Consider the following 27,176-nt stretch of genomic DNA (forward strand, 5'->3'; position numbering starts at 1 on the left):
GCTCAGCAATTGTGGCTCACGGGCTCAGTTGCTCCGCGGCACGTGGGATCCTCCCAGACCAGGGCTCGAACCCGTGTTCCTTGCATTGGCAGGCAGACTCTCAACCACTGCGCCACCAGGGAAGCCCACTACCTTTTTAAAAAAGAATAAAATGTATCTATTGTAATTATCAAAGGGCCTTTATAAATCTAAAGTGCAGTATGGAAAGTGATTTTGTTTTTCCATATCTTGAGACATTGTCTCTTTTTATCATTCTAGGAATTACTTTATCCTAACTTATCAATTAATTCAATGATCAAAGAACCCAAAGACTAAAATTTTAAAAAAGGAAGAATGGTGGAATTGTCCAAAACTATGCTGTCTAATATGGTAACTACTAGACATATATGACTACTAAGTACTTAAAATGTGGCTATTCAAAACTGAGAAGTGTTATAAGTACAGATTGCACATTAGATATCAGAGATTTAGAAGAAAAACAAAGAATATAAAATAGTTCACTGATAATTTTGATGCAGATATGTGTTCAAAGATGTTACAGGTTAAATAAAATCTATTACTAAAATTAATTTTACCTCTCTTTTTATATTGTATGTGCCTACTTAAATTTAGAAAACTTAAGTTTATGTAAGTGGCTTTCATTATAGTTTTATTGGACAACTGGCTTAGAAAGATGATGCAGTAAGAAGACTGGAGGGTGATTAAATGAATTTACTATTATATCTATATAATTATCCAGTTTTCCTACTGTGTTGCTCAAAATTTTTGCATCATCTTTCAAGAACTTATAGAATAATATGAGAGACATTTATCTTTGTAGTCTGCTTTTAGTTTTTTTTATAAGAATTCAGATTTTTAAAAAAAATTTCTCCTCATAATGTCCAAGAGATTAAAATTGACAGAGGAAGATGTTTCAAAATTGTTAAATCAGAAGATGACTATAAAGAGACAGTGCCACCTGGGACTCTAGTGATGACGGTGAAATGAATTGTCTAAGTTAAATCTCAGACTGAGTCTTTGTGTGATGATATCTTAGATGAACTTTCTCAAACAAAAGGCTCAATGGTTGAGCAATAGAGTTCTAAGGATGAAAAACGATATATGGTACTCCTATATAGTTAATTATTAAACAGGTGAATTTCAGCATGTAAATTTGGGGGACAAGAGCCTGACCATTCTATTTTTCTAAAAGGACATGTGACAGTATTCTTTAGCTCTAATGATTCTTGTTACCAAAATTTACCCGATACGCTTCACGAGTGGACAAATACTGAAGGTGGGTATGTATTGAAGGTTTTGATAAACTGGAAGAAACTAGATGATGTAGAAATTTAACTCACTGAATTGATCATTCTAATTGGTGTTTATGAATTTAAAAATAAAAAATTTTGCAATTTTGGAGCAAAGAACATGATCATCCTCTCTCAACAAAACCATAAGCCATCAAATGTTACAATTTTTTTTAAGTATTGCAAATAAAGATGCAAATACAAGATGAACAATCAGAAGTAATGATAAGCTAGAACATATCAGAGATGTATTTGAAATCAGTATATAGAGGATGGTTATTTCCCAGGTTGCAGTGATAGTTCATGAGCAGTTAATTGCATTCAGAGGATATTTCTCATTTTGTGTATACGTACCTCTAATATCATGAAAACAAAGAACAAAATTTTAGGTTTACTATATTTAAATTCTTATTAAAATTTCTGATGATGTTGTTTTTCACTCTTCACTTCTGTATTTCATAAAGTTACTAAAATATTTTAAAAAGAAATTAGATACAGATGATAATGGATAATGATTTTTTGCTGTTACACTGTTAGTTATTAGACTAACTTAACTAACAATACAGAACACCAAAGACTTACTGTTGATTAAACATGCTTGGATTATCTAAAATTTGCATAGGACTTCTGAGATCCAGAGACTATATTTCTGTGTTTTGGTGCACTGTCCAAAGTTTCTAGAAGGTAACCCAGGGATTCTAGTTGGTATACAAGACACTGCTGATAGCAAAATAAAAGTACAAAATGATTGTACGTGTGTGGCGGGGTACACATTGGAGCCTTCCTGACTCAGGAATCTTGAGTCAGGACACCCGTAGACTGGCAGGAGACAGTATTCACTCTCCCTTCAACGATTCTTTCTCTTTTCCTATTCCACAGTCCTCTTACTAGGTAAACTGAACATAGGATACGTCCAGCCTTGAGTATAGATTTCCCAGCATCGTCTTTGTAACTATAAAGGCCTTAGTGTTTATTATTAATTTATTATTATTTTTCTGAACTTGAGACTTTTTTTTTCCAGTGCTTCAGACTCATTCCAAAAATGATTATGCAGATGTATAGACTTTAATGGAAATACAAAGAGAAAGAGTGGAAAGAACAATGGACCAAAGTCTGATGACTGGGGCCCGATGCTTAATTTTCTGCACCACAGTTTCAGCATCTGTAAAATGAGGAGTGTGAAACCCTAACTTGTTACTATTTCAGTAATTTCTTTTAGGAGAGAGCTGAAGGATGGCATAAAACAGCTCTGCCAATATAGATATGAGGTTGTAGTTTTAAGACAAATTACAGTGTGAAAACTCAACAAATGTGTGTATAGGTATATATACATATTATATATGTATAATACATATATTTTTTCAGATAATAGTGGTTCATTAAAGTTGTGCTCTTATTCTTTATTTTTATTATTTTTAAAAAATTTATTTATTTTTGGCTGCTTTAGAGTCAGTGTTGGGTGTGTGCTTGAAATTTATGAGATTTGTAACTCTCACACTAATCCTGAACCTACGTGCTGAGTTGCAAGTACTGGCAGGTAAATTTCTCTTTTGCGATTCTGCTCAGAATTCTAGGCCTTGGATCTTGAGGTACAGAATTTTGTAATTTGAGTAAAATTTAGATACAACGGGCCAAAAGATGAGAAGAAATTTCTAGCAAAAAGAGCTTGGCTTACAGAACAATATATAGTAAATGAAGAATTTTATGGCACTTTAATTCATCTGGCATTTGCTCTATAATTTGGGGAGTACCACAATTTTATCTGTAAAAGAAGTTATGATGATTTTGAATACTGGTTTTATATTCCTAAACTCTAGGTACTGTCTTTTACAAGTTGATCATTCTGCCCTACCATATTTTAGCTAAGTTTGCATTAGCTGTATTCAATTTTTTTTCAACTTACCAATACCTTCCCTATACTACTCTGCTCCATTAATGAGTAAAAAATAGAGAAAGCACTTGAAAACACTCACTATATCTAGGGTACAGAAAAGCTGGAATTTTAAATGAGAGTGTAAGGAGAAAGAACACAAAGATCAACCCATTGTCAGATTCTGGGCTGTGAAATGAATAGAAATTCTGCTGTATCACTCCACAGGGCCTCCTGCCAAATGCGTTTTGGATATGTTCAGAATGTTTGCTCTCAAGAGTTCTAGAATTACAGTGGCATCAAGGTATATCATATTTGGTATATTATAGCAAATTTTGGCATTCATAAATATCCAACAGGAAGGTTATAAAAGAATGTTCTAGGAAATTCATTTTTGTGAATCTCACCCAGGCAGGAGAAACCAAGCCCTAGGAAAAAGATTTCTAAGTTCAATACTATTTTCAGGCCACTGTGTGGGTGTGTGGATTTCAGTGCACGTGTTTTTTGTATTTTCTTTTACTACTTTTAAGATAGGGGGGCATCTCAATGTCCTTTTCCCTTCTTGCCTTTTGCTTCTTCAGAGACCTGGAGGTGTTTTACCTTAAGTGATTTACTTGTAAGCAGCACAAACTTTCAGCAAAATGATGTGAAAGTTGTTTTTGGAACATTCCCATTTCCCTGCCTGTTCCCCTCTCTTCCTTTCTACTGGAGACACCCACATCGTATTCCATTCTCCACTCAAACCTGATGTTCCTAGGGGAGTGGTAATTCCCTCTACAATGGATAGGGCACCAGGGTTATTTGCACATGGCCAGGAGTTCCAAGCCATTCCTTGGAGGTAGTGGCCTGACACTTCATTCCTATTGACCCTCACCCTCAGACTTGCGATAACTTCAAGAGTCACATGCAGGGCAAGGAGTCACGTCTAAGAGTAGTCTCACCCGGGCCCAGCAGAAGGCATCATAGTGTCCCAGGGCTGGCTGGTATCCAATCAGGATTTGGCAATCAATGGGTGTTTTGTCTTCTTAGATACTGCCCTTCTTCCTTCTTATAATATGCTATCCGTGAGTACAGAACATAGCTTGGCTGCCTCTCCCCTCCATCTTTCGTCTCCTTAGCCTCATTACTTCTTGTCCTGGGGTACAATACCACAGTCTTTGCCCATCATCACAGCCTCGGTAACACTTTGGTCTCCCTGGATGAGGGTAGCAGGAGTGTGAATGTCTGCCTCTCTCCCCTGATTGTAATGCATTCTTTCCTTCCCTGAGGAAAACACTCCCCTGTCTCTTGCCTGAAAGACTATTTTCTTATGAGCCCCACTCCAATGATTTCCATGGTACTCTTATGCAATGCCAGGTTCTCCTCCTTGTGTTGAATGGGTCGGTGCACTCCTGGTGAGAAAACAGAGGTAGTAAACTCTGCTAAGGTGTGAGAATCTGACAGGGTAGGCTGAGCTCAACAAAGATCTGCACAGAGGTAGCATGTAGGCTTTGGTGCTATGAAGACTTCCTTTGTGCTTTCTGTCCAAGGGATTGCTCAGCTTCCCTTGATACTTTCTGATCTGTGCAAGGCACTGTGGGAAATTCATGGTTGAGAAAGACACAGCACTGTGATCTTGGAAGTGGAGTCCAAAAAGAACTTAGGAATCGTCTAGTCTAAGTTCTTCATTTTATGGAGCAGGAAACTGATGTCCAGGCAGGAAATAGGACTGTCCAGCATCTCACAGCCGGGCTGCATCCAACTAGCCAATAGCAAGGAAGAACCTTCCCTTCCCACTTTCAGTGCAACACAACCCAGTGTCTACTTCAAAAAGGTCTCTTTTCCATGCCACAGCAAGGCCCTTGCTCTTGTTCTTATTCTTTTCATTTTTCTCTCTCTCAGTGGAACATGGCAATTAATAATTTTGGATGCTGCTTACAAATGGATCTTTCTCTAGCTCTCTATTTGCTTTACTGTTTTCCTACCCCCATGCTTTTGTCTAGCCATAAACACTCCTGACCTGAAACACTCTCTGTAATTCATATAATAGGGGTATTAGAACCAGTTATGACTTTTATGTTCTCAGGGCTATGCAAATCAGGCCTTGATGCCTCTGCCACTTGGTTGGCGCTTTTGGGTTTTGTTTTGTTTTTTTTAATTTGTTTTTGAATGCAAAGACACATTGTTGTGCTTGGATTAAGAATGAACATCTCTGTTTACACAAAATGTCTTTTTTAAGGAAAAAATATGTAGCCTGTTCCATTGCCTATCTAGCAATGGAAAGCCTAGGTTCTCCTTGACCAGTTTTGGATAACATCTCTCACACTATCAAGAAATCAGTGTTCTGGATTCACTTCATTATAAAGCAGAAACTAACAACAACAGCAACAACAAAATATATATATATATATAAAAGAAATGTTAGGGGGATAAAGAATGAGGCAGATATATATGTATCCATGTGTAAAAATTTACAAGAATAACTGTTATGTGAAAAAAGCAAGGTGTAGAAGATTGTGTGTAATATTATATATGTATGTATGTTATACGTATATACACAGATATATACGTGTAGGCATGTATATGTATACACACACCCACGTTCACGGACAACCATTAAAGGAGTCCATAAAAAACTGGTAATGGAATTCTCTGGTGGTCCAGTGTTTAGGACTTGGCACTTTCTCTGCCAGGGCCCGGGGCCTGGGTTCAATCCCTAGTTGGGGAACTAAGATCCTGCAAGTCGAGCGGTGTGGCCAAAAAAAGAAACAAACTGGTCATGGTGTTTGCCTTTGAGAAGGAGCATGGAGTGGCTGGAGAAGAGCATGGGAGGAGAGAAATATACTTTTCATTGTATATAATTTTGTATTCTAGAATTTTGTACCATGTGCATATATTACCTGTTCAATAATAAATAAATAGATAGATTAAAAAGGAAATCAGTGTTCTGCACTGAAGAGTGTGTACAGGGAATATGTGTTGAACAGAAGGGTGAATGACAGCTAAGCTTTGCAATCTGACCCCTATATTCTCATCTTGACTTCACTACTCATCACCTGGTGACCTTGAAAAAATTATTTAACTTCTCTGCCTGATTTGCCTTATGTGTAAAATGGGGTAGTTGTGATCCCTCATTACTCTGTTAATGCCTGCCAAGTATTTTTTAAAAGCCGAAGCGTGGTGAATTGTCTCTACGTATCAGTTTCATTTTATTTTATATTTTCAATGAGAAAACGTCTCTAGCTCTGTCATAGGTGAGTCCTGAGCACCTGCCAGGTTAAGGCTCCTAGTCTGAATTTCTAAGTTTGGCAGAGGGTTTTCTCTGAGAAAGATCCTCCACATTTTGGAAGGAAAACACTAGGCGTTTTTTCTCCATTCATGTTCAGAGACATCACATAAATCCCAGTCTGGGATGATGAAGAGATAATAGAGATAGAAATGGGAGGAGCTATACTACAGGGAGTAGGGGCAACACAGACAGGAGAGTCCAGAGCCTGGGTTCTGATGGTCCCTCTGCTATGAACTCACAGGAATCCTTGGACAAGACATGGCAGTCTCAGTCATTCCCATCTCTAAGAAAGTAGAGAGCTCTAAGTTTTCTTCTATCATTAGTATTCTAGACACATATAGTTCTCCATGAGGTAACCCACCATTTGAGAAAGATAACGAGGACTTGACTACATCCTGACATTACATAGCTAAAATTAAGAGGCCATAAAAATTAATACTGTTTAGGGAAAATCCGTGGGAGGTGCTAATGGGAATCGCTGAGATAAAAGCAAAGATTTGTTCAATAGCTATAGGTATTTTCCATGACAATAACCCCTCATACCATGCTTTTCGCAGCTGAGACACCCTTTTCTAATCTCTCAGGAAATAGAAGAGACAAGGTCAACACAAGGGAAAAGAAGTGGTAATAGAAGTGTTCTAGATTATTCATACACATACAGAAATACTACCAAGAAAAACAAAGCTAAAGAAAATCTGGTAAAAAGCCTTATGATTTAGATTGATTGCAAAAATAAGTATTAAAGCTTTCTATTTTTCACATACATTAATACAAACTTTTCTAAGAAATTTCATATAAATGATCTCTTTTGACTTCCACAATCCTGCAAAATAGGCAGAGTGAATATTATCAGCTATAGTTTACTGTTGAGAAAGCTGAGCCTCTGAGAAGTTATACGCATGCCCAAGTTCACAAAGCTAGTTTGTGGTAGACTCAGAGGTCACACCAAGTCTTTCCATCCTAGTTCAAAGCTTTTTTCCATGTCTCTAAATAAGCAAGTAATTTTTCAGTGGGTCACTCCCCTTGGGCTTAACTCCTACAGATCCAGGAAGCTGAAACCTGTGGTCTTATGCCAGGCAGTTTCAGAATCTATCATCCCCAGATTACATTCAATGCGCCCAGACCCCAGTTGGAGGGATAACCCTTCAATTGCTGGCCATTGCCAACAGGATAAAGTCCATCTACAGTCTGTCACTGGTTTATGCTTTAAGTCTAATGTCATCCAACCAAGTTTAAGTAGCCAGCATTCTCTGCTAGAATGTAATCTTCACTAGGCAGGGTTCTTTGCATTGTTCACTGATGAATCCTAATATAATAGTCACTCAATAACTTTGTAGAATGAACAAACAATCCTTGAATCTTCATACTTCTGTGCATTGCTATGCTATTCTCTCCAACAGAATGTCTTGAGCCTTCCCTCGCCCATCTCAACCTATGTCTTCAGGGCTAACTATCTTTCAAGTATTAAATCAAGCATCACCTCCCAACAAGGTTTCCTTGATTGTCTGTCATGGAAATGACTCTATATCACTTAGTTGCATTCCTGTGTCCATGATACAGTATGGAGGACTTCTGCTATTCAGTTTGATTTTTCTTTTTTTTTTGGCCGGGGGTTGTTTCTGAATGCTAAAACAGCCTTTTAATTGTTGTGATGTAGAACATAAGCAATACTTCCCTTACCCTCTGGGAGAAAAAATGGAAAAGAAAAAAGAAAACAAAGCAAATAGAGTATATTTCCAATTGCACTACCTATCAAAAATGCCTTTTGAAAAGTCCAGGTACTTTTTTTTTTTAATAGCCTTATATGTCTTTATTTTTTTTAACATCTTTATTGGAGTATAATTGCTTTACAAAGGTGTGTTAGTTTCTGCTGTATAACAAAGTGAATCAGCTATACATAAACATATAACCCCATATCTCCTCTCTCTTACATCTCCCTCCCACACTACCTATCCCACCCCTCTAGTTGGTCACAAAGAACCAAGCTGATCTCCCTGTGCTATGCGGCTGTTTCCCACTAGCTATCTATTCTACATTTGGTAGTGTATATATGTCAATGCTACTCTCTCACTTCATTCCATATTACCCTTCCCCCTCCCCATGTCCTCAAGTCCATTCTCTATGTCTGAGTCTTTATTCCTTTCCTGCCCTTAGGTTCAACAGAACCTTTTTTTTTTTTAGATTCAATATATATGTGTTAGCATACAATATTTGTTTTTCTCTTTCTGACTTGCTTCAATCTGTATGACAGACTCTAGGTCCATCCACTTCACTCCAAATAACTCAGTTTCGTTTCTTTTTAGGTCTGAGTAATATTCCATTGTATATATGTACCACATCTTCTTTATCCATTCACCTGTTGATGAACACTTAGGTTGCTTCCATGTCCTGGCTATTGTAAATAGTGCTGCAATGAACATTGTGGTACATGACTCTTTTTGAATTATGGTTTTCTCAGGGTATATGCCCTGTAGTGGGATTGCTGGGTCGTATGGTAGTTCTATTTTTAATTTTTTAAGGAACCTCCACTATTCTCCATAGTGGCTGTATCAATTTACATTCCTACCAAAAGTGCAAGAGGGTTCCCTTTTCTCCACACCCTCCCCAGCATTTATCATTTGTCCATTTTTTGATGATGACCATTCTGACCGGTGTGAGGTGATACCTCATTGGAGTTTTGATTTGCATTTCTCTAATGATTAGTGATGTGCAGCATCCTTTCAAGTGTTTGTTGGCACTCTGTGATCTCCTGTGGAGAAATGTCTATTTAGGTCTTCTCCCCTTTTTTAGATAGGATTGTTTGTTTTTTTGATATTGAGCTGCATGAGCTACTTGTATATTTTGGAGATTAATCCTTCATCAGTTGCTTCGTTTGCAAATATTTTCTCCCATTCTGAGGGTTGTGTTTTCATCTTGTTTATGGTTTCCTTTGTTGTGCAAAAGCTTTTAACTTTCATTAGGTCCAATTTTTTTATTTTTGTTTTTATTTCCATTTCTCTAGGACATGGGTCAAAAGGATCTTGCTGTAATGTAAGTCATAGAGTGTTCTGCCTATGTTTTCCTCTAAGAGTTTTATAGTGTCTGGCCTTACATTTAGGTCTTTAATCCATTTTGAGTTTATTATCATGTATGGTGTTAGGGAGTGTTCTAATTTCATTCTTTTACATGTAGCTGTCAAGTTTTCCCAGCACCACTTATTGAAGAGGATGTCTTTTCTCCATTGTATATTCTTGCCTCCTTTATCAAAAATAAGGTGACCATATGTGCGTGGGTTTATCTCTGGATTTTCTATCCTGTTCCATTGATCTATATTTCTGTTTTTGTGCCAGTACCATACTGTCTTGATTACTGTAGCTTTGTAGTATAGTCTGACATCAGGGAGCCTGATTCCTCCAGCTCTGTTTTTCTTTCTCAAGATTGCTTCTGCTCTTCAGGGTCTTTTGTGTTTCCATACAAATTGTGAAATTTTTTGTTCTAGTTCTGTGAAAAATGCCATTGGTTGTTTGATAGGGACTGCATTGAATCTGTAGATTGCTTTGGGTAGTATAGTCATTTTCACAATGTTGATTCTTCCAATCCAAGGATATGATATATCTCTCCATCTGTTGGTATCATCTTTAACTTCTTTCATTAGGGTCTTATAGTTTTCTGCATACAGGTTGTTGGTCTCCTAAGGTAGGTTTATTCCTAGGTATTTTATTCTTTTCATTGCATTGGTAAATGGGAGTTTTTCCTTAATTTTGCTTTCAGATTTTTCATCCTTAGTGTATAGGAATGCAAGAGATTTCTTTGCATTAATTTTGTATCCTGCTACTTTACCAAATTCATTGATTAGTTCTAGTAGTTTTCTGGTAGCATCTTTCGGATTCTCTATGTATAGTATCATGTCATCTGCAAACAGTCACAGTTTTACTTATTCTTTTCCAATTTGGATTCCTTTTATTTCTTTTTCTTCTCTGATTGCTGTGGCTAAAACTTCGAAAACTATGTTGAATAATAGTGGTGAGAGTGGGCAACCTTGTCTTGTTCCTGATCTTAGTGGAAATGGTTTCAGTTTTTCACCATTGAGAATGATGTTGGCTGTGAGTTTGTCATATATGGCCTTTATTATGTTGAGGTAAGTTCCCTCTATGCCTACTTTCTGGAGGCTTTTTATCATAAATCAGTGCTGAATTTTGTAGAAAGCTTTTTCTGCATCTATTGAGATGATCATATGGCTTTTCTCCTTCAGTTTGTTAATATGGCTTATCACATTGATTGATTTGCATATATTGAAGAATCCTTGCATTCCTGGGATAAACCCCACTTGATCATGGTGTATGATCCTTTTAATGTGCTGTTGGATTCTGTTTGCTAGTATTTTGTTAAGGATTTTTGCACCTATATTCATCAGTGGTATTGGCCTGTAGTTTTCTTTCTTTGTGATATCCTTGTCTGGTTTTGGTATCAGGGTGATGGTGGTCTTGTAGAATGAGTTTGGGATTGTTCCTCCCTCTGCTATATTTTGGAAGAGTTTGAGAAGGATGGGTGTTAGCTTTTCTCTAAATGTTTGATAGAATTGGCCTGTGAAGCCATCTAGTCCTGGGCCTTTGTTTTTTGGAAGGTTTTTAATCATAGTCTCAATTTCATTACTTGTGATTGGTCTGTTTATATTTTCTATTTCTTCCTGGTTCAGTCTCGGAAGGTTGTGCATTTCAAAGAATTTGTCCATTTCTTCCAGGTTGTCCATTTTATTGGCATATGGTTGCTTGTAGTAATCTCTCATGATCCTTTGTATTTTTGCAGTGTCAGTTGTTACTTCTCCTTTTTCATTTCTAGTTCTGTTGGTTTGAGTCTTCTTCCTTTTTTTCTTGATGAGTCTGGCTAATGGTTTATCAATTTTGTTTATCTTCTCAAAGAACCAGCTGTTAGTTTTATTGATCTTTGCTATTGTTTCCTTCATTTTTTTAAAATTTTATTTCTGATCTGATCTTTATGATTTCTTTCCTTCTGCTAACTTTGGGGGTTTTTTTTGTTGTTTTTCTTTTTTCTCTAATTGCTTTAGGTTGGTTATTTGAGATTTTTCTTGTTTTTTGAGGTGGGATTGTATTGCTATAAACTTCCCTCTTAGAACTGCTTTTGCTGCATCCCATAGGTTTTGGGTCATCGTGTTTTCATTGTCATTTGTTTTCAGGTCTTTTTTGATTTCCACTTTGATTTCTTCAGTGATCTCTTGGTTATATAGTTGTGTATTGTTTAGTCTCCATGTGTTTGTATTTTTTACAGTTTTTTTCCTGTCATTGATATCTAGTCTCATAGCATTATGGTCAGAAAAGATACTTGATATGATTTCAATTTTCTTAAATTGACCAAGGCTTGATTTGTGACCCAAGATATGATCTATTCTGGCAAATGTTCCATGAGCACTTGAGAAGAAAATATATTCTGTGGTTTTTGGATGGAATGTCCTATAAAAATCAATTAAGTCCATCTTGTTTCATGTGTCATTTAAAGCTTGTGTTTCCTTATTTATTTTCATTTTGGATGATCTGTCCATTGGTGAAAGTGGGGTGTTAAAGTTCCGTACTATTATTGTGTTACTGTTATTTCCCCATGGCTGTTAGCATTTGCCTAATGTATTGAGATGCTCCTATGTTGGGTGTGTAAATATTTGCAATTGTTATATCTTCTGCTTGGATTGATGCCTTGATCATTATGTAGTGTCCTTCTTTCTCTCTTGTAATAGTCTTTATTTTAGTCTATTTTGTCTGGTATGAATATTGCTACTGTAGCTTTCTTCTGATTTCCATTTGCATGGAATATCTTTTTCCATCCCCTCACTCTCAGTCTGTATGTGTCCCAGGTCTGAAGTGGGTCTCTTGTAGACAGCATATATACGGCTCTTGTTTTTGTATTCATTCAGCCAGTCTATGTCTTTTGGTTGAAGCATTTAATCCATTTACATTTAAGGTAATTATCGATATGTATGTTCCTATTCCAATTTTCTTAATTGTTTTGGGTTTGTTATTGTAGGTCTTTTCCTTCTCTTGTGTTTCCTGCCTAGAGAAGTTCCTTCAGGATTTGTTGTAAAGCTGGTTTGGTGGTGCTGAATCCTCTGAGCTTTTGCTTGTCTGTGCAGGTTTTAATTTCTCCGTTGAATCTGAATGAGATCCTTGCTGGGTAGAGTAATCTTGGTGGTAGGTTCTCCCCTTCCATCACTTTAAATATGTCCTGCCACTCTCTTCTGGCCTGCAGAGTTTCTGCTGAAAGATCAGCTGTTAACCTTATGGGGATTCCCCTGTATGTTATTTGTTGCTTTTCTCTTGCTGCTTTTAATATTTTTTCTTTGTATTTAATTTTTGATAGTTTGATTAATATGTTTCTTGACATGTTTCTCCTTGGATTTATCCTGTATGGGACTCTCTGTCCTTCCTGGACTTATTGACTATTTCCTTTCCCATGTTAGGGAAGTTTTCACCTATAATCTCTTCAAATATTTTCTCAGACCCTTTCTTTCTCTTTTCTTCTTCTGGGACCCATATAATTAGAATGTTGGTGCATTTAATGTTGTTCCAGAGGTCTTTGAGACTGTCCTCAATTCTTTTCAATCTTCTTTCTTTATTCTGCTCTGTGGTAGTTATTTCCACTATTTTATCTTCCAGGTCACTTATCCGTTCTTCTGCCTCAGTTATTCTGCTATTGATTCCTTCTAGAGAATTTTAAACATTTATTGTGTTGTTCATCATTGTTTGTTTGCTCTTTAGTTCTTCTAGGCCCTTGTTAAACATTTCTTGTATTTTCTCCATTCTACTTCCATGATTTTGGATCATCTTTACTATCATTACTCTGAATTCTTTTCAGGTAGACTGCCTACTTCCTCTTCATTTGCTTGGTCAGGTGGGTTTTTACCTTGCTCCTTCATCTGCTGCATACTTCTCTGTCTTCTCATTTTGCTTAACTTGCTGTGTTTGGAGTCTCCTTTTCGCAGGCTGCAGGTTCATAGTTCCTATTGTTTTTGGTGTCTGCCCCCAGTCGGTAAAGTTGGTTCAGTGGCTTGTGTAGGCTTCCTGGTGGAGGGAACTAGTGCCTGTGTTCTGGTGGGTGGGGCTGGATCTTGTCTTTCTGGTAGGCTGGGCCACATCCGGTGTGTTTCGGGGTGTCTGTGAACTTAGTATGATTTTCGTCAGCCTCTCTGCTAATGGGTGGGTTTATGTTCCTGTCTTGCTAGTTGTTTGGCATGGGGCATCCAGCACTGGAGCTTGCTGCTTGTTGAGTGGAGCTGGGTCTTAGTATTGAGATAGAGATCTCTGAGAGAGCTCTTGCCAACTGATATTATGTAGGGCTGGGATGTCTCTGGTGGTCCAATGTCCAGAACTCAGGCCTCCCATCTCAGAGGTTCAGTCCTGACACCAGGCCGGAGCACCAAGACACTGTCAGCCACATGGCTCAGAAGAAAAGGGAGAGAAAAAGAAAGAAAAATAAATACATAAATAATAAAAAGAATAAAATTATTAAAATAAAAAAAAATTTTTTAAGTAATTTTAAAAAAAAAGAAGAGAGCAACCAAACCAATAAACAGATCTACCAATGATAAAAAGAGCTAAAAACTATACTAAGATAAACTTAAAAATCAGAAACAAGTCCGTCACATACAGCAAACCCCAAGTCTGCAGTTGCTCCCAAAGTCCACTTCCTCAATTTTGGGATGATTCATTGTCTATTCAGGTATTCCAAAGATTCAGGGTACATCAAGTTGGTTGTGGGGATTTAATCCACTGCTTCTGAGGCTGCTGGGAGAGATTTCCCTTTCTCTTCTTTGTTCACACAGCTCCCGGGTTTCAGCTTTGGTTCTGGCCCCGCCTCTGCATGTAGGTTACCCTCAGGCAACCCTTAGCCCTCAGCCACCCAGACAGGAAGGGGTTAAAGCAGCAGCTGATTAAGGGGCTCTGGCTCACTCAGGCCAGGGGGGGAAGGGTATGGAATGCGAGGGGAGCCTGCTGCAGCAGAGGCCAACATGACGTTGCAACAGCCTGAGGCATGCCGTGTGTTCTCCTTGGGAAGTTGTCCCTGGATCATGGGACCCTGGCAGTGGCGGGCTGCAGAGGCTCCTGGGAGGGGAGGTGTGGATAGTGACCTGTGCTTGCACACAGGCTTCTTGGTGGCTGCAGTAGCAGCCTTAGCATCTCATGCCCGTCTCTGGGGTCCGCACTGCTAGCTGCAGCTCGTGCCTGCCTCTGGAGCTCGTTTAGGCGGTGCTCTGAATCCCGTCTCCTCATGCACTCCAAAAAAATGGTCTCTTGACTCTTAGGCAGGTCAAGCTGTGGTGCACTAGCCCCCTTCAGGCTATGTTCACGCAGCCAACCCCAGTCCTCTACCCAGGATCTGACCTCCGAAGCCTGAACCTCAGCTCCCAGCCCCCACCCGCCCCAGCGGGTGAGCAGACAAGCCTCTCTGGCTGGTGAGTGCTGGTTGGCACCAATCCTCTGTGTGGGAATCTCTCCGCTTTGCCCTCCGCACCCCTGTTGCTGTGCTCTCCTCTGTGTCTCCAAAGCTTCCCCCTCTGCCCACCTCCCATCTCTACCAGTGAAGGGGCTTCCTAGTGTGTGGAAACTATTCCTCCTTCACAGCTCCCTCCCAGAGATGCAGGTCCTGTCCCTATTCTTTTGTCTCTGTTTTTTCTTTTTTCTTTTGCCCTACCCAGGTATGTGGAGAGTTTCTGGCCTCTTGGGAAGTCTGAGGTCTTCCGCCAGCATTCAGTATGTGTTCTGTAGGAGTTGTTCCACATGTAGATGTATTTCTGATGTATTTGTGGGGAGGAAGGTGGTCTCCACATCTTATTCCTCCGCCATCTTTAAGGTCCCCCCTCTGCAGGTACTTCTTGACACAAGAAAGATAGAAAGATCATTCTTGCCTTAGAATTCTAAATATTAATTTTTAGGTTAGGCATCCACTCTGGTTAGTGTGTACCTTCTGAGTGGTCTGTGCTCATTCTGTATGGGTGGTTAAATTGTTTGTATATATCCTCTTCTTTTATTGATGTTACCACAGTGTGCTATGTGTTTTCCATTTGATGACCATATATCTCTTGAAAGTTCCTCCTGCACAGTGGCCATTTAATATTCAATTTTCTATCCCAACTCCTAAACAAAGTGCTTAAAACATAGGAAGTGTTTAATAAAAGTTTGATAGATTATTTTTTAAGTTATAAACACTGTGCAAGAAAGAAAAACAGGTAATATGTTTTGCTTTCTCTGAATGGCTTTCTGTGTAAGGAAGTAGAATGGTAAGGAGATATTAGATAGGATATTTAAAATTTATCTTCATATGCATATATAACTTTTTCCTTAAAGGTTTCCTTTTCAATCACACTATATGGGCATCAACTGTGGTTCAGTTTCTATTATAGAAGGAAAAGAGCTGTGACAATGGGGTGACTCAATTTCTAGCTGGGAAACAACTTCTTGGATAAGAAATCTAACCTGCTCTTTCCATCTTCACCTGGATTCCTCCTGGGGTCTGAAGCTCCACTAATATCTACTCCAGCTTCTCCTTGATTGGCCATTGGCTTGCTAGACATGCTTCCTATTAAGGAAAAAAAGATTTAGTGTCAACAAAGAATACTTTAAGCCCTTTAATGTATACAGAGGTTTTTTAGTATACACATAATTTGTACTTTAAAAAATACAGATGGTCCCTGATTTAATGATGGCTTGACTTAACGGTTTTTTGACTTTTTGATGGTGTGAAAGTGATATGCATTCAGTAGAAACCATACTTCGAAATTTGAATAGTGACCTTTTCCCCAAGCTAGGGATATGTGGTTCAATACTCTCTCTTGATTCTGGACAACAGCAATGAGCCACAGCTCTCAATCAGCCATGATCAACAGGGTAAACAGCCCATACACTGACAACCATTCTGTACCCACACAACCATTCTTTTTTTCACTTTCAGTTCAGTATTCAACAAATTACGAGGTATTCAACACTTTATTATAAAGTAGGCTATGTGTTAGATGAGTTTGCCCAAATCAGGCTAAGTGTTCTGAGCATGTTTAAGGCAGGTGAAGCTAAGCTATGATGTTTGGTCGGTTAGTTGTATTGAATGCATTTTCAGCTTATGCTATTTTCAACTTATGATGGGTTTATTAGGACATAACCCTTTTGTGAGTCAAGGAAGATCTATATAGCCAGGTTTAAAAAATAATGTGATACATATTCATGTACTTACACCCCAGAAAGTATGATTGTTAACATTTTTTCAAATTTACTACAAACCTATATGTATGTATATGTGTGTGTGCATGTCAACCATTCCAACAAAGTTAAAGTCCCCTTTATCTTCCATCTGCAGGCCTATATACCTTTCTCTGTTGCTTCCCCGGTTACCTTGGGCTAAAAAAATTCTGTATCACAAATTTAGATCCAATTAATTTTTATGTCACTTTCCATAGTACAGATATGTATATTTCATAGATGCATAATAATCATAAACATGGTCATATCAGCTGCTACCACTTATTGAGGTCTATTTTTACATCCAGATTCTCTACCCTCATACAGTCCTGTAAGGTCAGTGATGGTATTGCCATGTTACAGATGAGAAAACAGAGCTTTGAATATTTGAAACAACTTGACCAAGACCATGCAGAGAGTAAGTAGAAAGACCATGATTGAAACATTGCTTTTTGTACTCTAAAATCTCTGTTCTTTCCTCTGCACCTTGCTGCCTCTTCTAAAATGATTGAATAAAATATGTGGCAATGCTACAGAACTTGGAAGTACATATATTTTAAATGTGTTCCAGACTCTATGAGGTGTCTTTAGGAGCAGGATAGATGTGAATAAGACCTGACCCTTGCCCTTTAGGTGCATATAGTCTAGAGTTTGGAGAGAAAGTAGTGGAAGATACAGAAGCATAAACAAATATCTATAAGGATTTTCAGAGTGAGATTGTGGTATGAACTACTTGGGAGAATCTAGCAAAAGAAGAAACACTTTTGATTGGAGAGATCTGAGGCAATGTCAGAAAAGAAGCAGCATTTGGACTATCTTGTAAACATCTCAAGCAAAACGATCAAGGCATGACAATATAGGGAGCCAGTTAACAGGTGGCTTCATTAGCCTGGGGACCTGAACGGGAACCTGCAGACCTGCAGTGTCACATTTGTATATGACCAGGAAAAAGAGGCCACTGAATCTTCCTTAGGGCTTTTTTTTTTTTTTTTTTTTCCTGAAAGGATTACAGAATTTTAGAAAAAGTCTATTCTCTGGTGCTTTACAGCTTAACCATTTAATAATTGCTAGTGGGGTTAGCCACCCTTTGGGACATTCAGAAAATTTCTCAGTTGCCTCGGGAGTAACTTGCAGTTGTAACACTTTCCAGGATATGGGGTGATGAGCAGGAACGCTCTAGTGCCTTGGGGTCAGTGCCTTCTGGGGAGTTGCCCAGTCTTGTGTGCTGAGGATGGTTGATACAGGAATCATCTGATGTCCATAGAAACACCAGATACTACTGAGAAAATGACAAAATCATAGAGTACTGGCAATGGTGAGCTTATGAGGATACTGTTGCCCAGGTAATTCAAGTCAGTCTCCTAAGGTCACACAACCAGCCAGTGATCATCTGGAGTGACTTCCCAGGTGCTTCTCCATAGCCACAGCAATACTCTTTCCATCACTCCACGGTAAAAACATTCCTAATTGCTTCTCTGATTTTCCTGTGCAAAGCATGCTCCAGTTTGACTTGAGCTAAGCAATAGTACACTAGCAAGATCCTGAGAATGAAAATTACTTCCTAGGTTATTCGGTGAGGGCAACCTGCCCTCACTGCTCAGGTCTTATGTGGTAAAGAGACAAGTCTGTTCTTCCCCAAATCTCCCTAGTGTTGGTAACCCCACCTGGGCCTCAGGGGAAAGGGCCTCTCCCAGTTATCTGATGAAGTTAGCTTTTTCCACCGCACCCATATACTGCTGTTCCTAGAAGATTTTTATTGCAGAGAAGATGACACACAGGAAGGTGACCACTGTGGGCCCAATTGGAAAGACAGTCCCATCAGAGCTAGATAATACCTGCATTCTTCAAAGGCCTTTAAGTATTCATGCTGCTTCAGTGCAACCAAAGTCTGCCTTGAAAGGAGACCCAGAAAGCTTTTTTGCAGCAAAGTTAATCCCAGTGAAAGCTTCTTCAACTAAAGCAAGCTCTAGGGGTCGAGAAATAAAGTGAATTAAGCCTTAATGACTCAGCTCCTCTTTCCTCCCTGCCCTTGTCTACCAGCCAGGAATGTGGGGAGGAAATGAGTTAGGTCAAATCTATGCTTGAGCTCTAGGAAGCAAAGATCTATCCACGCCCAAGGTGATTTTGCTAAAAAAATGCTATTTCTTTACAGAAAGTCTTCCCTAGCCCTTGGCTCCAGTAAGTAGGAATTTCACATGTATGAGTCTGGGAAGAATGTGAATGGAGAGGAAGGCATGGATGCCTATCAAAAGGCAATTGAGGTGTGGCTAAAGTAGCGGCTTTCACACTAAAAGAAACTGGGTGATTCACTATCTTAGGTTAGACTCTCTACCATCAGACCCAGAAACAAAAATTCATAATGTACAAGTGATTTATTGACAAAGTGCTCCAACAGAAAATAGTAAGAGAGTTCAGGAAACAGGACAAGGATGAAGAGAATGCCAACCAGGCAAGGGTATCGTGTCAAGCAAAGTCCTGGGCTGAGCAACTTCAGCTTGAACTTGAAGGTGAACTCTCGAATATCAAGTTGCCTCAAAGAGGTCCCAACCTGAGGCCAGAGAGCTTGAGTTTCATAATCCTGTACCTATCATCATTGGTAAAGGGCTCTCCAAGGAGTATATAAACTCCAGGCCTCCAGCTATCTGTGTTTTCCAATAAAGGGCTCTTGTAATGCAGAAGCAGTCCTCCAAACACAGCTACAATTTCAAGCTGTTGGAACTGAAATATACCAAAGGCCAGGGCATATATTTAAGAAAAAAAATTTTTTTTTAAATCTGCAAACAAAGAAAAAAAAAACAAACAACATTATCCTGAAGGTATTTATGCCTTAGCGCAATAGTATCCTACCAGCTACATTTCCCCAAAGTTTTGTTTTGACTTGGAGATCTGTGTTCAAGAGAGTTACCTTCATTTACTAATTTGTAGGCACTGTGCTAATGCATTTTATGGTACCATGTTGGTTACCACATATATTATATAATATATCAAGACCATTGGAGCTTAGCAGTCCCAGGTTTAAATCTTGATTTGTTCATTTACTAGCTGAGTAAATTTATGAAAGTTACTTTACCTCTGTGTGACTCAGGGAAGTGGTTGTGAAGAATAAATGAAATAACCAAGTACGACTTTTAATAACCTAGTCATGGCACATGGGTAAAGTCTCAATGAATATTGGTTATTAACAATAATGATAATAGCAATAATAATATTGTTATTTATTTATTCATCTACACAACAAATATTTATCAAGCAGCTACGAGGTATCAGAGCCACCTCTAGGCCAAGAATTACAAAGGTGTTTGTTAGACAAAGATCATGCCCTCACAGAGCTTACATTCTGGTAAGAGAAACAAATAATAAGCACACAGATAAGTAACTAATGCAATATCAGTTACTGATAAATGTAATAAAGAAAACTGAAGCAGGGCACAAAGTAAAGAAGAGTAGTGGAGTGGGAGATGGAGATGATCACTACATGTGATGGTCAAGGAACACCCTCTGGGAAGAACAGCTGAGCAGAGACCTGAATGTGTTGAAGGGGTGAGCCACGGAAAGAGCCAAGGAGCAGTGTTCTGGGAAGAGAGCATAGTAAGAGCACAGGAGGAGAATATACTTAGCATGTTAAAGAAATAAGAAGAATCCAATGTGGCCACAGTAGAATGAAGCAGGCCAAGAGTACTAGGAAATAAAGCCAGAGACAGTGGCAAGGACCAGACCAGATCACGTAGAGCCAAGTAACCCATGGTAAAGAGGGTGACTTTCATTTAATCTGACTGTGATAGGAAATCACAGGGTCACAGTGACATAGACGGTTACAAACCTGAATTATGTTTTTAAAAGACTACTCTTTTCCCCATATGCCCCTGAAGGGCACAAGAGCATCTATGCAAATCACTTCATAGCAACAACCTTGGATCTCACACAATCCCCAAGCTCAATGGGCAAACTAATCTCTAATAGCAAGCACGAGCTACCCATTTATTCATGTCCCTATGTTGTCTTTTGGAAAATAATAGTAATGCTGTCCAACATTTACAAAGAAATTCTCCATAAGTAATCTCTAATATAAAGATATGGCTGCCGATGCACCATCAGAGTATATTTAACCTTTAGTTCCTCCTATTTTGCTTGTTTCCAGTTTGTATCTTTGGCTTTTCTGCCTTTTTAGAGTATAGTCTCTCACATCAAAATAACTCCTTTAGGTTGATCTTATGGAACAAGCCTGCCTGACTTGCTAGAAGCAAAATTATACACCGTTAGAAATTAATTTTTTGACATATTCCGTTTCACAGGACGTTCTTCCATTCACATACCTCTGATGACTCCTCACTGACTACAGATTGAAGTTCAGTCCTTAGCTGAGTGTTCCACTCTTTCTCTTCCTGAACCGGGCAGACCTCTCCAACGTGCCTCAGCTAACCATGTTCTTACACAAGGAATCACCTGCCATAATACAATTCTTCTCCACTGTCTCTCAAAGACAACATGCACAGTTTTACTGCCTCATCATTGTTTATTTCTTTTATTTGTCTAAGTATAAAGCTTCTCTCAAGGCCAAGTTTTAGTCCCACCTCTGTGAGAGTCTTCCCTGACAATCCTTCACTGATCATTCCTTCATTCTGAACTACTTCTACAGTAGTTAAACTTTGCATATGATCCCTTGGATTATTACTGATCTTTTGAAGAACACATTTATCTCTACAGGCCATCTGTGAACTTATTCAAGGTTGGGATCACATCTCACACGTCTCTGTACTCCAGGCACTCTGCCTATTACACTTGACTTTCCCATCAGACTCATCATTGTTAAATCCTGCTGAGTTCACATGTCTGTCTACCCCCAGCACACCTACTTTTGTACTTGTTTTTGTTTTTACTGAATTGTGCAAGAAATTGATCTATCTTTATTTTTATGAAACCTTAACTTAATCTCTATTCCAAGCTCCCCTTTTGCATTATGGAAGAAGTCTCAGTCTATTCAGGTTTTTTCCTTTCTTTGCCTGATGTTTAGTTTAAGTTGTGTTTGGGGAACCTCAAGTATATCCAGTCATCTGTCCCCCCAGATATCCACTAAGAATTACATGACATGACCCTATTTGGTCCTTAGATGTGGTGTCATTTCTGAAAGGTTGCTTTCTCCTATGCCAATGCCCATCCCAGGCCTGAGCTCTCTCCTTGCTAGTTTCAGAAGCATGGTAATTTCTCTGATGCTATTCAGGGCTCCACCTGCCTAGACTCACATGTAATGTCCATTCTGAAGTCTTGCTACTTTCTCAGGGACCCGTTCTTACAGCAGGAAACACAGCTCTTCTCTGCAGTGTCCACCAGCGCCTATCTTCTCATCATTAGATATGATGGTCAAGGAAAGCCTCTCAGGGAAGAACAATTGAACAGAGATTTGAATGAGTTGAAAGAGTGAACCATGAAAAGATCTGAGAAGTAATGTTCTGGGAAGAGGCCATAGTAAGAGCAAAGGCCCTGGATGAGAATACACTCTTCCTCTCTTAGTGAGGAAATCTTTGGTCTGGAGGAAGCCAAGTCACATCTTCTTTCCAATATTTTGTCTCTTCCCCAATTCTCTAAGTTACCTTTAGAGATGTATAACCAAAATCCTGGAAAACATTAGCAAATCACTTTCTAATTCTGCCTTGAAACTTCTCTATCTTAAGGCAATAAGGCTAGAACAACTTTTGTTTTGATTAGGCAGTTGTGTGGACATATAGATAAATTGCCAGGAAAAATAATGATCATGGGTATAAAATAATATCCTATCATAATTATTTTAGTAACTAGCATAAACTTCTTCTTTTCCACCTGATTCATCAACTTGGGAGACAATTTAGACTCTTTCCTCTTACCCATCTCCATTGGTCTTATTGTACATGAAACCAAAGCCAAAGATAACTCTTTGGTCTAAAATTAGGTCCAGTAATAACCAGACCCAGAAGATTCTGCTTGAAAAAAATAGAATGGATAAACAAATGAAAAAATTCAAAGTAGATGGGGATAAACTGTACCCAAGGAAGAGATAATGTGTTCTTGATGTTCAGATAAAGAAGAAATCAATTCCACCTTATGGTCTCTTGTCTTCCCTAAGCTTCACCCAACTGACTACATATACTAGATATCATGATAATGGCAATGATCATAGTGTCCATTTGAAGATCAACTATAATTTTCTTTGTTTTCTTAAAACAGGAATTTGATATTGTTTGGAATAAACAGAATTTCATCTTTCCCAAAGCCCACTGCATGTAGTTATGCAGTGAACGTGGGCACAACTTCCAAAGTTGTGACCTTTACTCTAGATATCATATACTTGTATATTTGTGACAACAACTGTAGCGAGCTGGGGAAAAAAAGTGTTCTGTTGTAACAAAACCAGCATATGATGACAATTTCCCAACAGAAAGAAGTAAAGGGTCTTGGGTAAAGGACAACATTTTATAATTTACACAGTTGCCATAAAGGCTAGGGGCTCTCTAATTTGCTCCTCAAAGTTTTGCTTTTAAAAACCACCTGAGCTCTTGATTTCATTCATACCAGTAGGCTTTAGGAATACACCAAGAGCCATCATTTAGTTTAAAGAAAAAAAAGGCAACAGACAGCCAAGACCCCTAGACCTTTTCTCTCCTTCCACAATCATATATTAATGTATGCAAAACACGATAGTAGGCACCCACCTAGAAGGAGCCAAAGTATGATTACAGAAGTGCTTTAGACTTAGCCATCACCCTCAGAAAGTTCACAATCGAATTTATGAAATAACACAAAGACCAATAGAGTACGATGTGATGAGAGGCGTAACTAGTACAAAGTGTTGAGGAAGCGCCAAGAAGGAAATAACTAACTCCGCCTTAGGGGATAGGAGAGAGCTTCAGTGAAGAAGTCACATTTGACCTGAATACTATAGAATTAGTGGGGACTTCCCAGGCAGAAAAGGGAGGGAATACTTCCCAGAAAAAAAGAAATTGCACATACTTATTTCAGGAAAGTGAATGACTCTGTTACAAAATATTAACTGAGGCTGGACCTTGGGGTGCAAGGGGTGTGGAGGAGAGTGATGAAAGACAAATCAGGCAAGGCTGGTTGAGGACTGGGAAGATCATGGAGAGCCCTGTCTGCTAGGACTTTGAATTTTATATGAACATGGAGCAGAGAATTGCAACCACGTAAAGGAGAAACTTCAGAAGTTGCTGAGAAGAGTGAGGCACTTTAGAAGCTGAGTTTTAGAAATTTCTGACAGCACTGTGGAAATGGACTGGAGGAAATCAAAGGGCTAGTGGAATTGCTAGCCCAGGTAGGAGAAAGACAAACCTAATTTCAGGAACCACTTAGGAACCTCTGGCCATGCAGGACATGATGGAAAAGCCCTAACTGTCTTAAGAACAAGAATCTGACTCTGACTCTTGTTCTGTCCATGGCACCAAACAGCTCATGCTACTAGTTCCCGGTATGTCACCTACTCCTAAAGCCCACCAAGAGCACAGGTATTCATTTACAATCCCTTTATGATTGGCTCTCATAGAATTTTGCTTCTTTTTTTCAGGGCATTTTTCTCATGTTTGTAATTATTCTTTCATATGTGTGATTATTTGATAACTGTTGGATGATCCTCACTAGACTCTAATCTCTGAATGATCAAGAATTGTGTCTGCATTTTGTTCATCACTATCTCTGGAGGCTAGTGGAGAAACTGACATATAGTAGATGCTCAGTAAATGTTTGTTGAAAGAATGTTGACTGAAATATTGAGAAGCAGTTGAGGTGATGGCATTCTGCTTGGGAAATATTTAGCTTTTCTTGCTTTTCAAAATGACAAACAAAATATTCAATATGCTATTTAATTACTATATAATTAAATTTTTGACACTTTATATAAAATTTCCTCTCCAACACTACATGTGAACACTAATTCTGTAAGTTAAGTTCCAGATCTGATATTCACTTGAAATGGGAGCCAAATTTGATCAAATTTTTTTATTTTATGGACTTTAAATTCCCAAAATAAAATAATACCGACTGCTTAGCCTGGATTTAATGATGAGTATTTCTCTTTCTTTCTCTCTCTTTCTCTCTTTCTTTCTTTCTTTCCTTCCTTCCTTTCTCTCTTTTTTAAAAAATTTTCTTCTATAACTAAAGAGGACTTTTTTAACCTAAGGCAAACCAATTTTTCCGTCATGACTTTAAATTTGATGAGGTTCCATTAAGAAACTCCATTCATGTCCTACTTCTTACAGGCATACACATAAAGAGACAGTCAAAGCACTTCATCAAAAGCAGAAAGATTAAGGCAAAAGATTACACAACAAAACCACCCACATTCAGTTTTGCAAGTCTAACAGTCAGCCTGAGTCATCACCCTAGAGCGCCTGCATTCCGTTCCAACCCAAGTCTTTAGCTTACCATTCAAGACCAGAGAAAACAAAATATTAGTATGGGTGACCAAAAAGGCAGGTGTGTTTCTCTTTCCTTGGTTACTCTTAGCCCTGGAGGCAGCAACTCTTTCTTGTTTTTTACTTGGTAAACACATCTCTTGGGAGATAATTAAGAACCAGAAGAAATCTTAAGATCACCAAAGAATAACAACTGGTCCTAGTTCTAGCAACAGAATCTCTGGCTTAAGAATCTCAGAAAATAGTTTTTGAATCAGTCTTACCCATCCGTGGCTCACTCCCATAGCAATATCCCTCATGTTATTCATCCCATCCTTTATCCCATTTTTCTCTTCTTACATTTTTATTTATTACTTAGCCTGAAGTAATGACCCTCTCCTGTTAATCCTAGTCCCTCTTCAAGTGTCACCCTCACTCTTGAAGTGACCCTTCAAGTGTCAAGTGTCACTCAAATGTCACCCTCATGTTCTCCCTCATCATTTTGGGAAAACTATATTATTCTTCTGTCTGCATTCCTGCAGTACGTGGCTTATACACCTTTGCATACTATTTCTACTCTCTACTATACCAATCATCTGGTTGTCTGTTATTTTCCTGTTATTAGATTGCAAGCCCCTTTAAGTCAGTAAATGTGGAATTCATACACATAGGCCTACTTAGAGCCCAATTTGTGCCCTAAGCAGTGTAGACAGGTGATAATAAATCATGAGTGAATGGATTATAAAAAGTATTTGAGAATCTTTGCAATAATAGATATAGATACAATAAGACAATTAAGTTACAAATAAAAGAAATATTTTTATGGGAACAAGAAATGAAAATATAAAGCAAGGTCAATAGAATTATTGTAGTGGAGCATTAAAAGTAACATTAACTTCCTGGCAGCTGATGAAAAAAGAGAGCTAAAGAACAAGATTACTCATATGAATTGGATAGGAGTAAGTGGAAACTGAAACTGGACCAGTTCTCACAAAGACTGAAACTGAGTCTTAAATGATCACAATCCTTTATAGAATTGAGATGATCAACCTTTTTTCTGTGGGCTAAAAGAAAATAAAATACCCTTTAGAGGAAGAAAAAAATACAGAGATGCAATAATTTTTATATACAAGGCCAAGCATTCAATCAAAAATTACCAGTTAGGCCAAGAATAAGATAAAATGGTGAAGACAAAAACAAACAAAGAAAAAATAGCCCAACAGGTGAAAAAACACACAGAAAAGAAAAAAAAAAAAAGTATTTTTCCAAACTGACAAAAAGAATTAATCCGCAGATTCAAAAACTTCTATATAAAACCACCCTTAGACACATCAGGGAAAAAATACTAAAAAGAAAACAAAAGCAGAAAGAAAATTTTAAAAGCATCCAGAAAAACAGACACGTTTCTTTCAAGGAAGTAGAAGACGATAAGATAACTCTTCAAAGGAAATTATGGGACATCTGAGAGCCGCCGCCAGCGCCGTAGACGCAGATGCCATGAACAGCGTAGGGGAGGCTTGCACCAACATGAAGCATGAGTACGACTAGTTCTTCAATCACTTGTTTGCACAGGTTCCTCAAGAGGGATGGCTCTGGGGACCCAGGCACCTACCTCTTGAAGCACTACCAGCAGTGTGTTCAGAAAGCAATAAAGGAGAAGGAGATTCCTACTGAAGGACTGGAGTTCATGGGCCATGGCAAAGAAAAGCCTGAAAGCTCTTCTTGACCTTGACAGTCACCTTGAAAATGGACTCCTCAAATCAGGAAATTGAGAACTCTGGATCGTGTCAATTAAAGCTGTGAAGATAACATTGATTTGATGCATTTGAGCAGGTGGGGGGTGGGGGTTTACCTTTCCTCCTTGATATTTTTGTCTCACTTGTAAAAGATGATGAACCATCACTCTTTGCTTTGAGATTTCTGGCTTTGGCATCTCAGCAGGAACTTAGTGTGCTAAATAATGGGATTATTTGGGATTATGGTTGCAATAGTTGGTCTAGGATCAATTTTAAATATATCTTGTGTGTAAATGCTGATAAGCTTGTCAGGATGACCACGGTTGCCTGAGTTATGCTTTGAAGGACATTATGTACACCGTACTGGGGTTATTATTCATGGAAGCAACTGGTTAGGATCTCTGTTTTCTCTCAGGGAGCTAAT

General features: G+C 38.5%; 1 pseudogene across 1 annotated transcript in view; it reads left to right on the forward strand.

The window, feature by feature from the left end:
* Window positions 1-27,176, forward strand: part of LOC309660660 (TP53-regulated inhibitor of apoptosis 1 pseudogene) — a 28,504-nt pseudogene continuing 1,328 nt past the window's right edge. The window contains exon 1 of the transcript in view: window positions 1-27,176. This exon is cut by the window's right edge and continues 1,328 nt beyond it. The product of the transcript in view is annotated as a TP53-regulated inhibitor of apoptosis 1 pseudogene (transcript).

The sequence above is a fragment of the Balaenoptera physalus genome (genome assembly GCF_965194825.1).
Source record: "Balaenoptera physalus genome assembly, chromosome: 4".
In the NCBI taxonomy this organism is placed as follows: domain Eukaryota; kingdom Metazoa; phylum Chordata; class Mammalia; order Artiodactyla; family Balaenopteridae; genus Balaenoptera; species Balaenoptera physalus.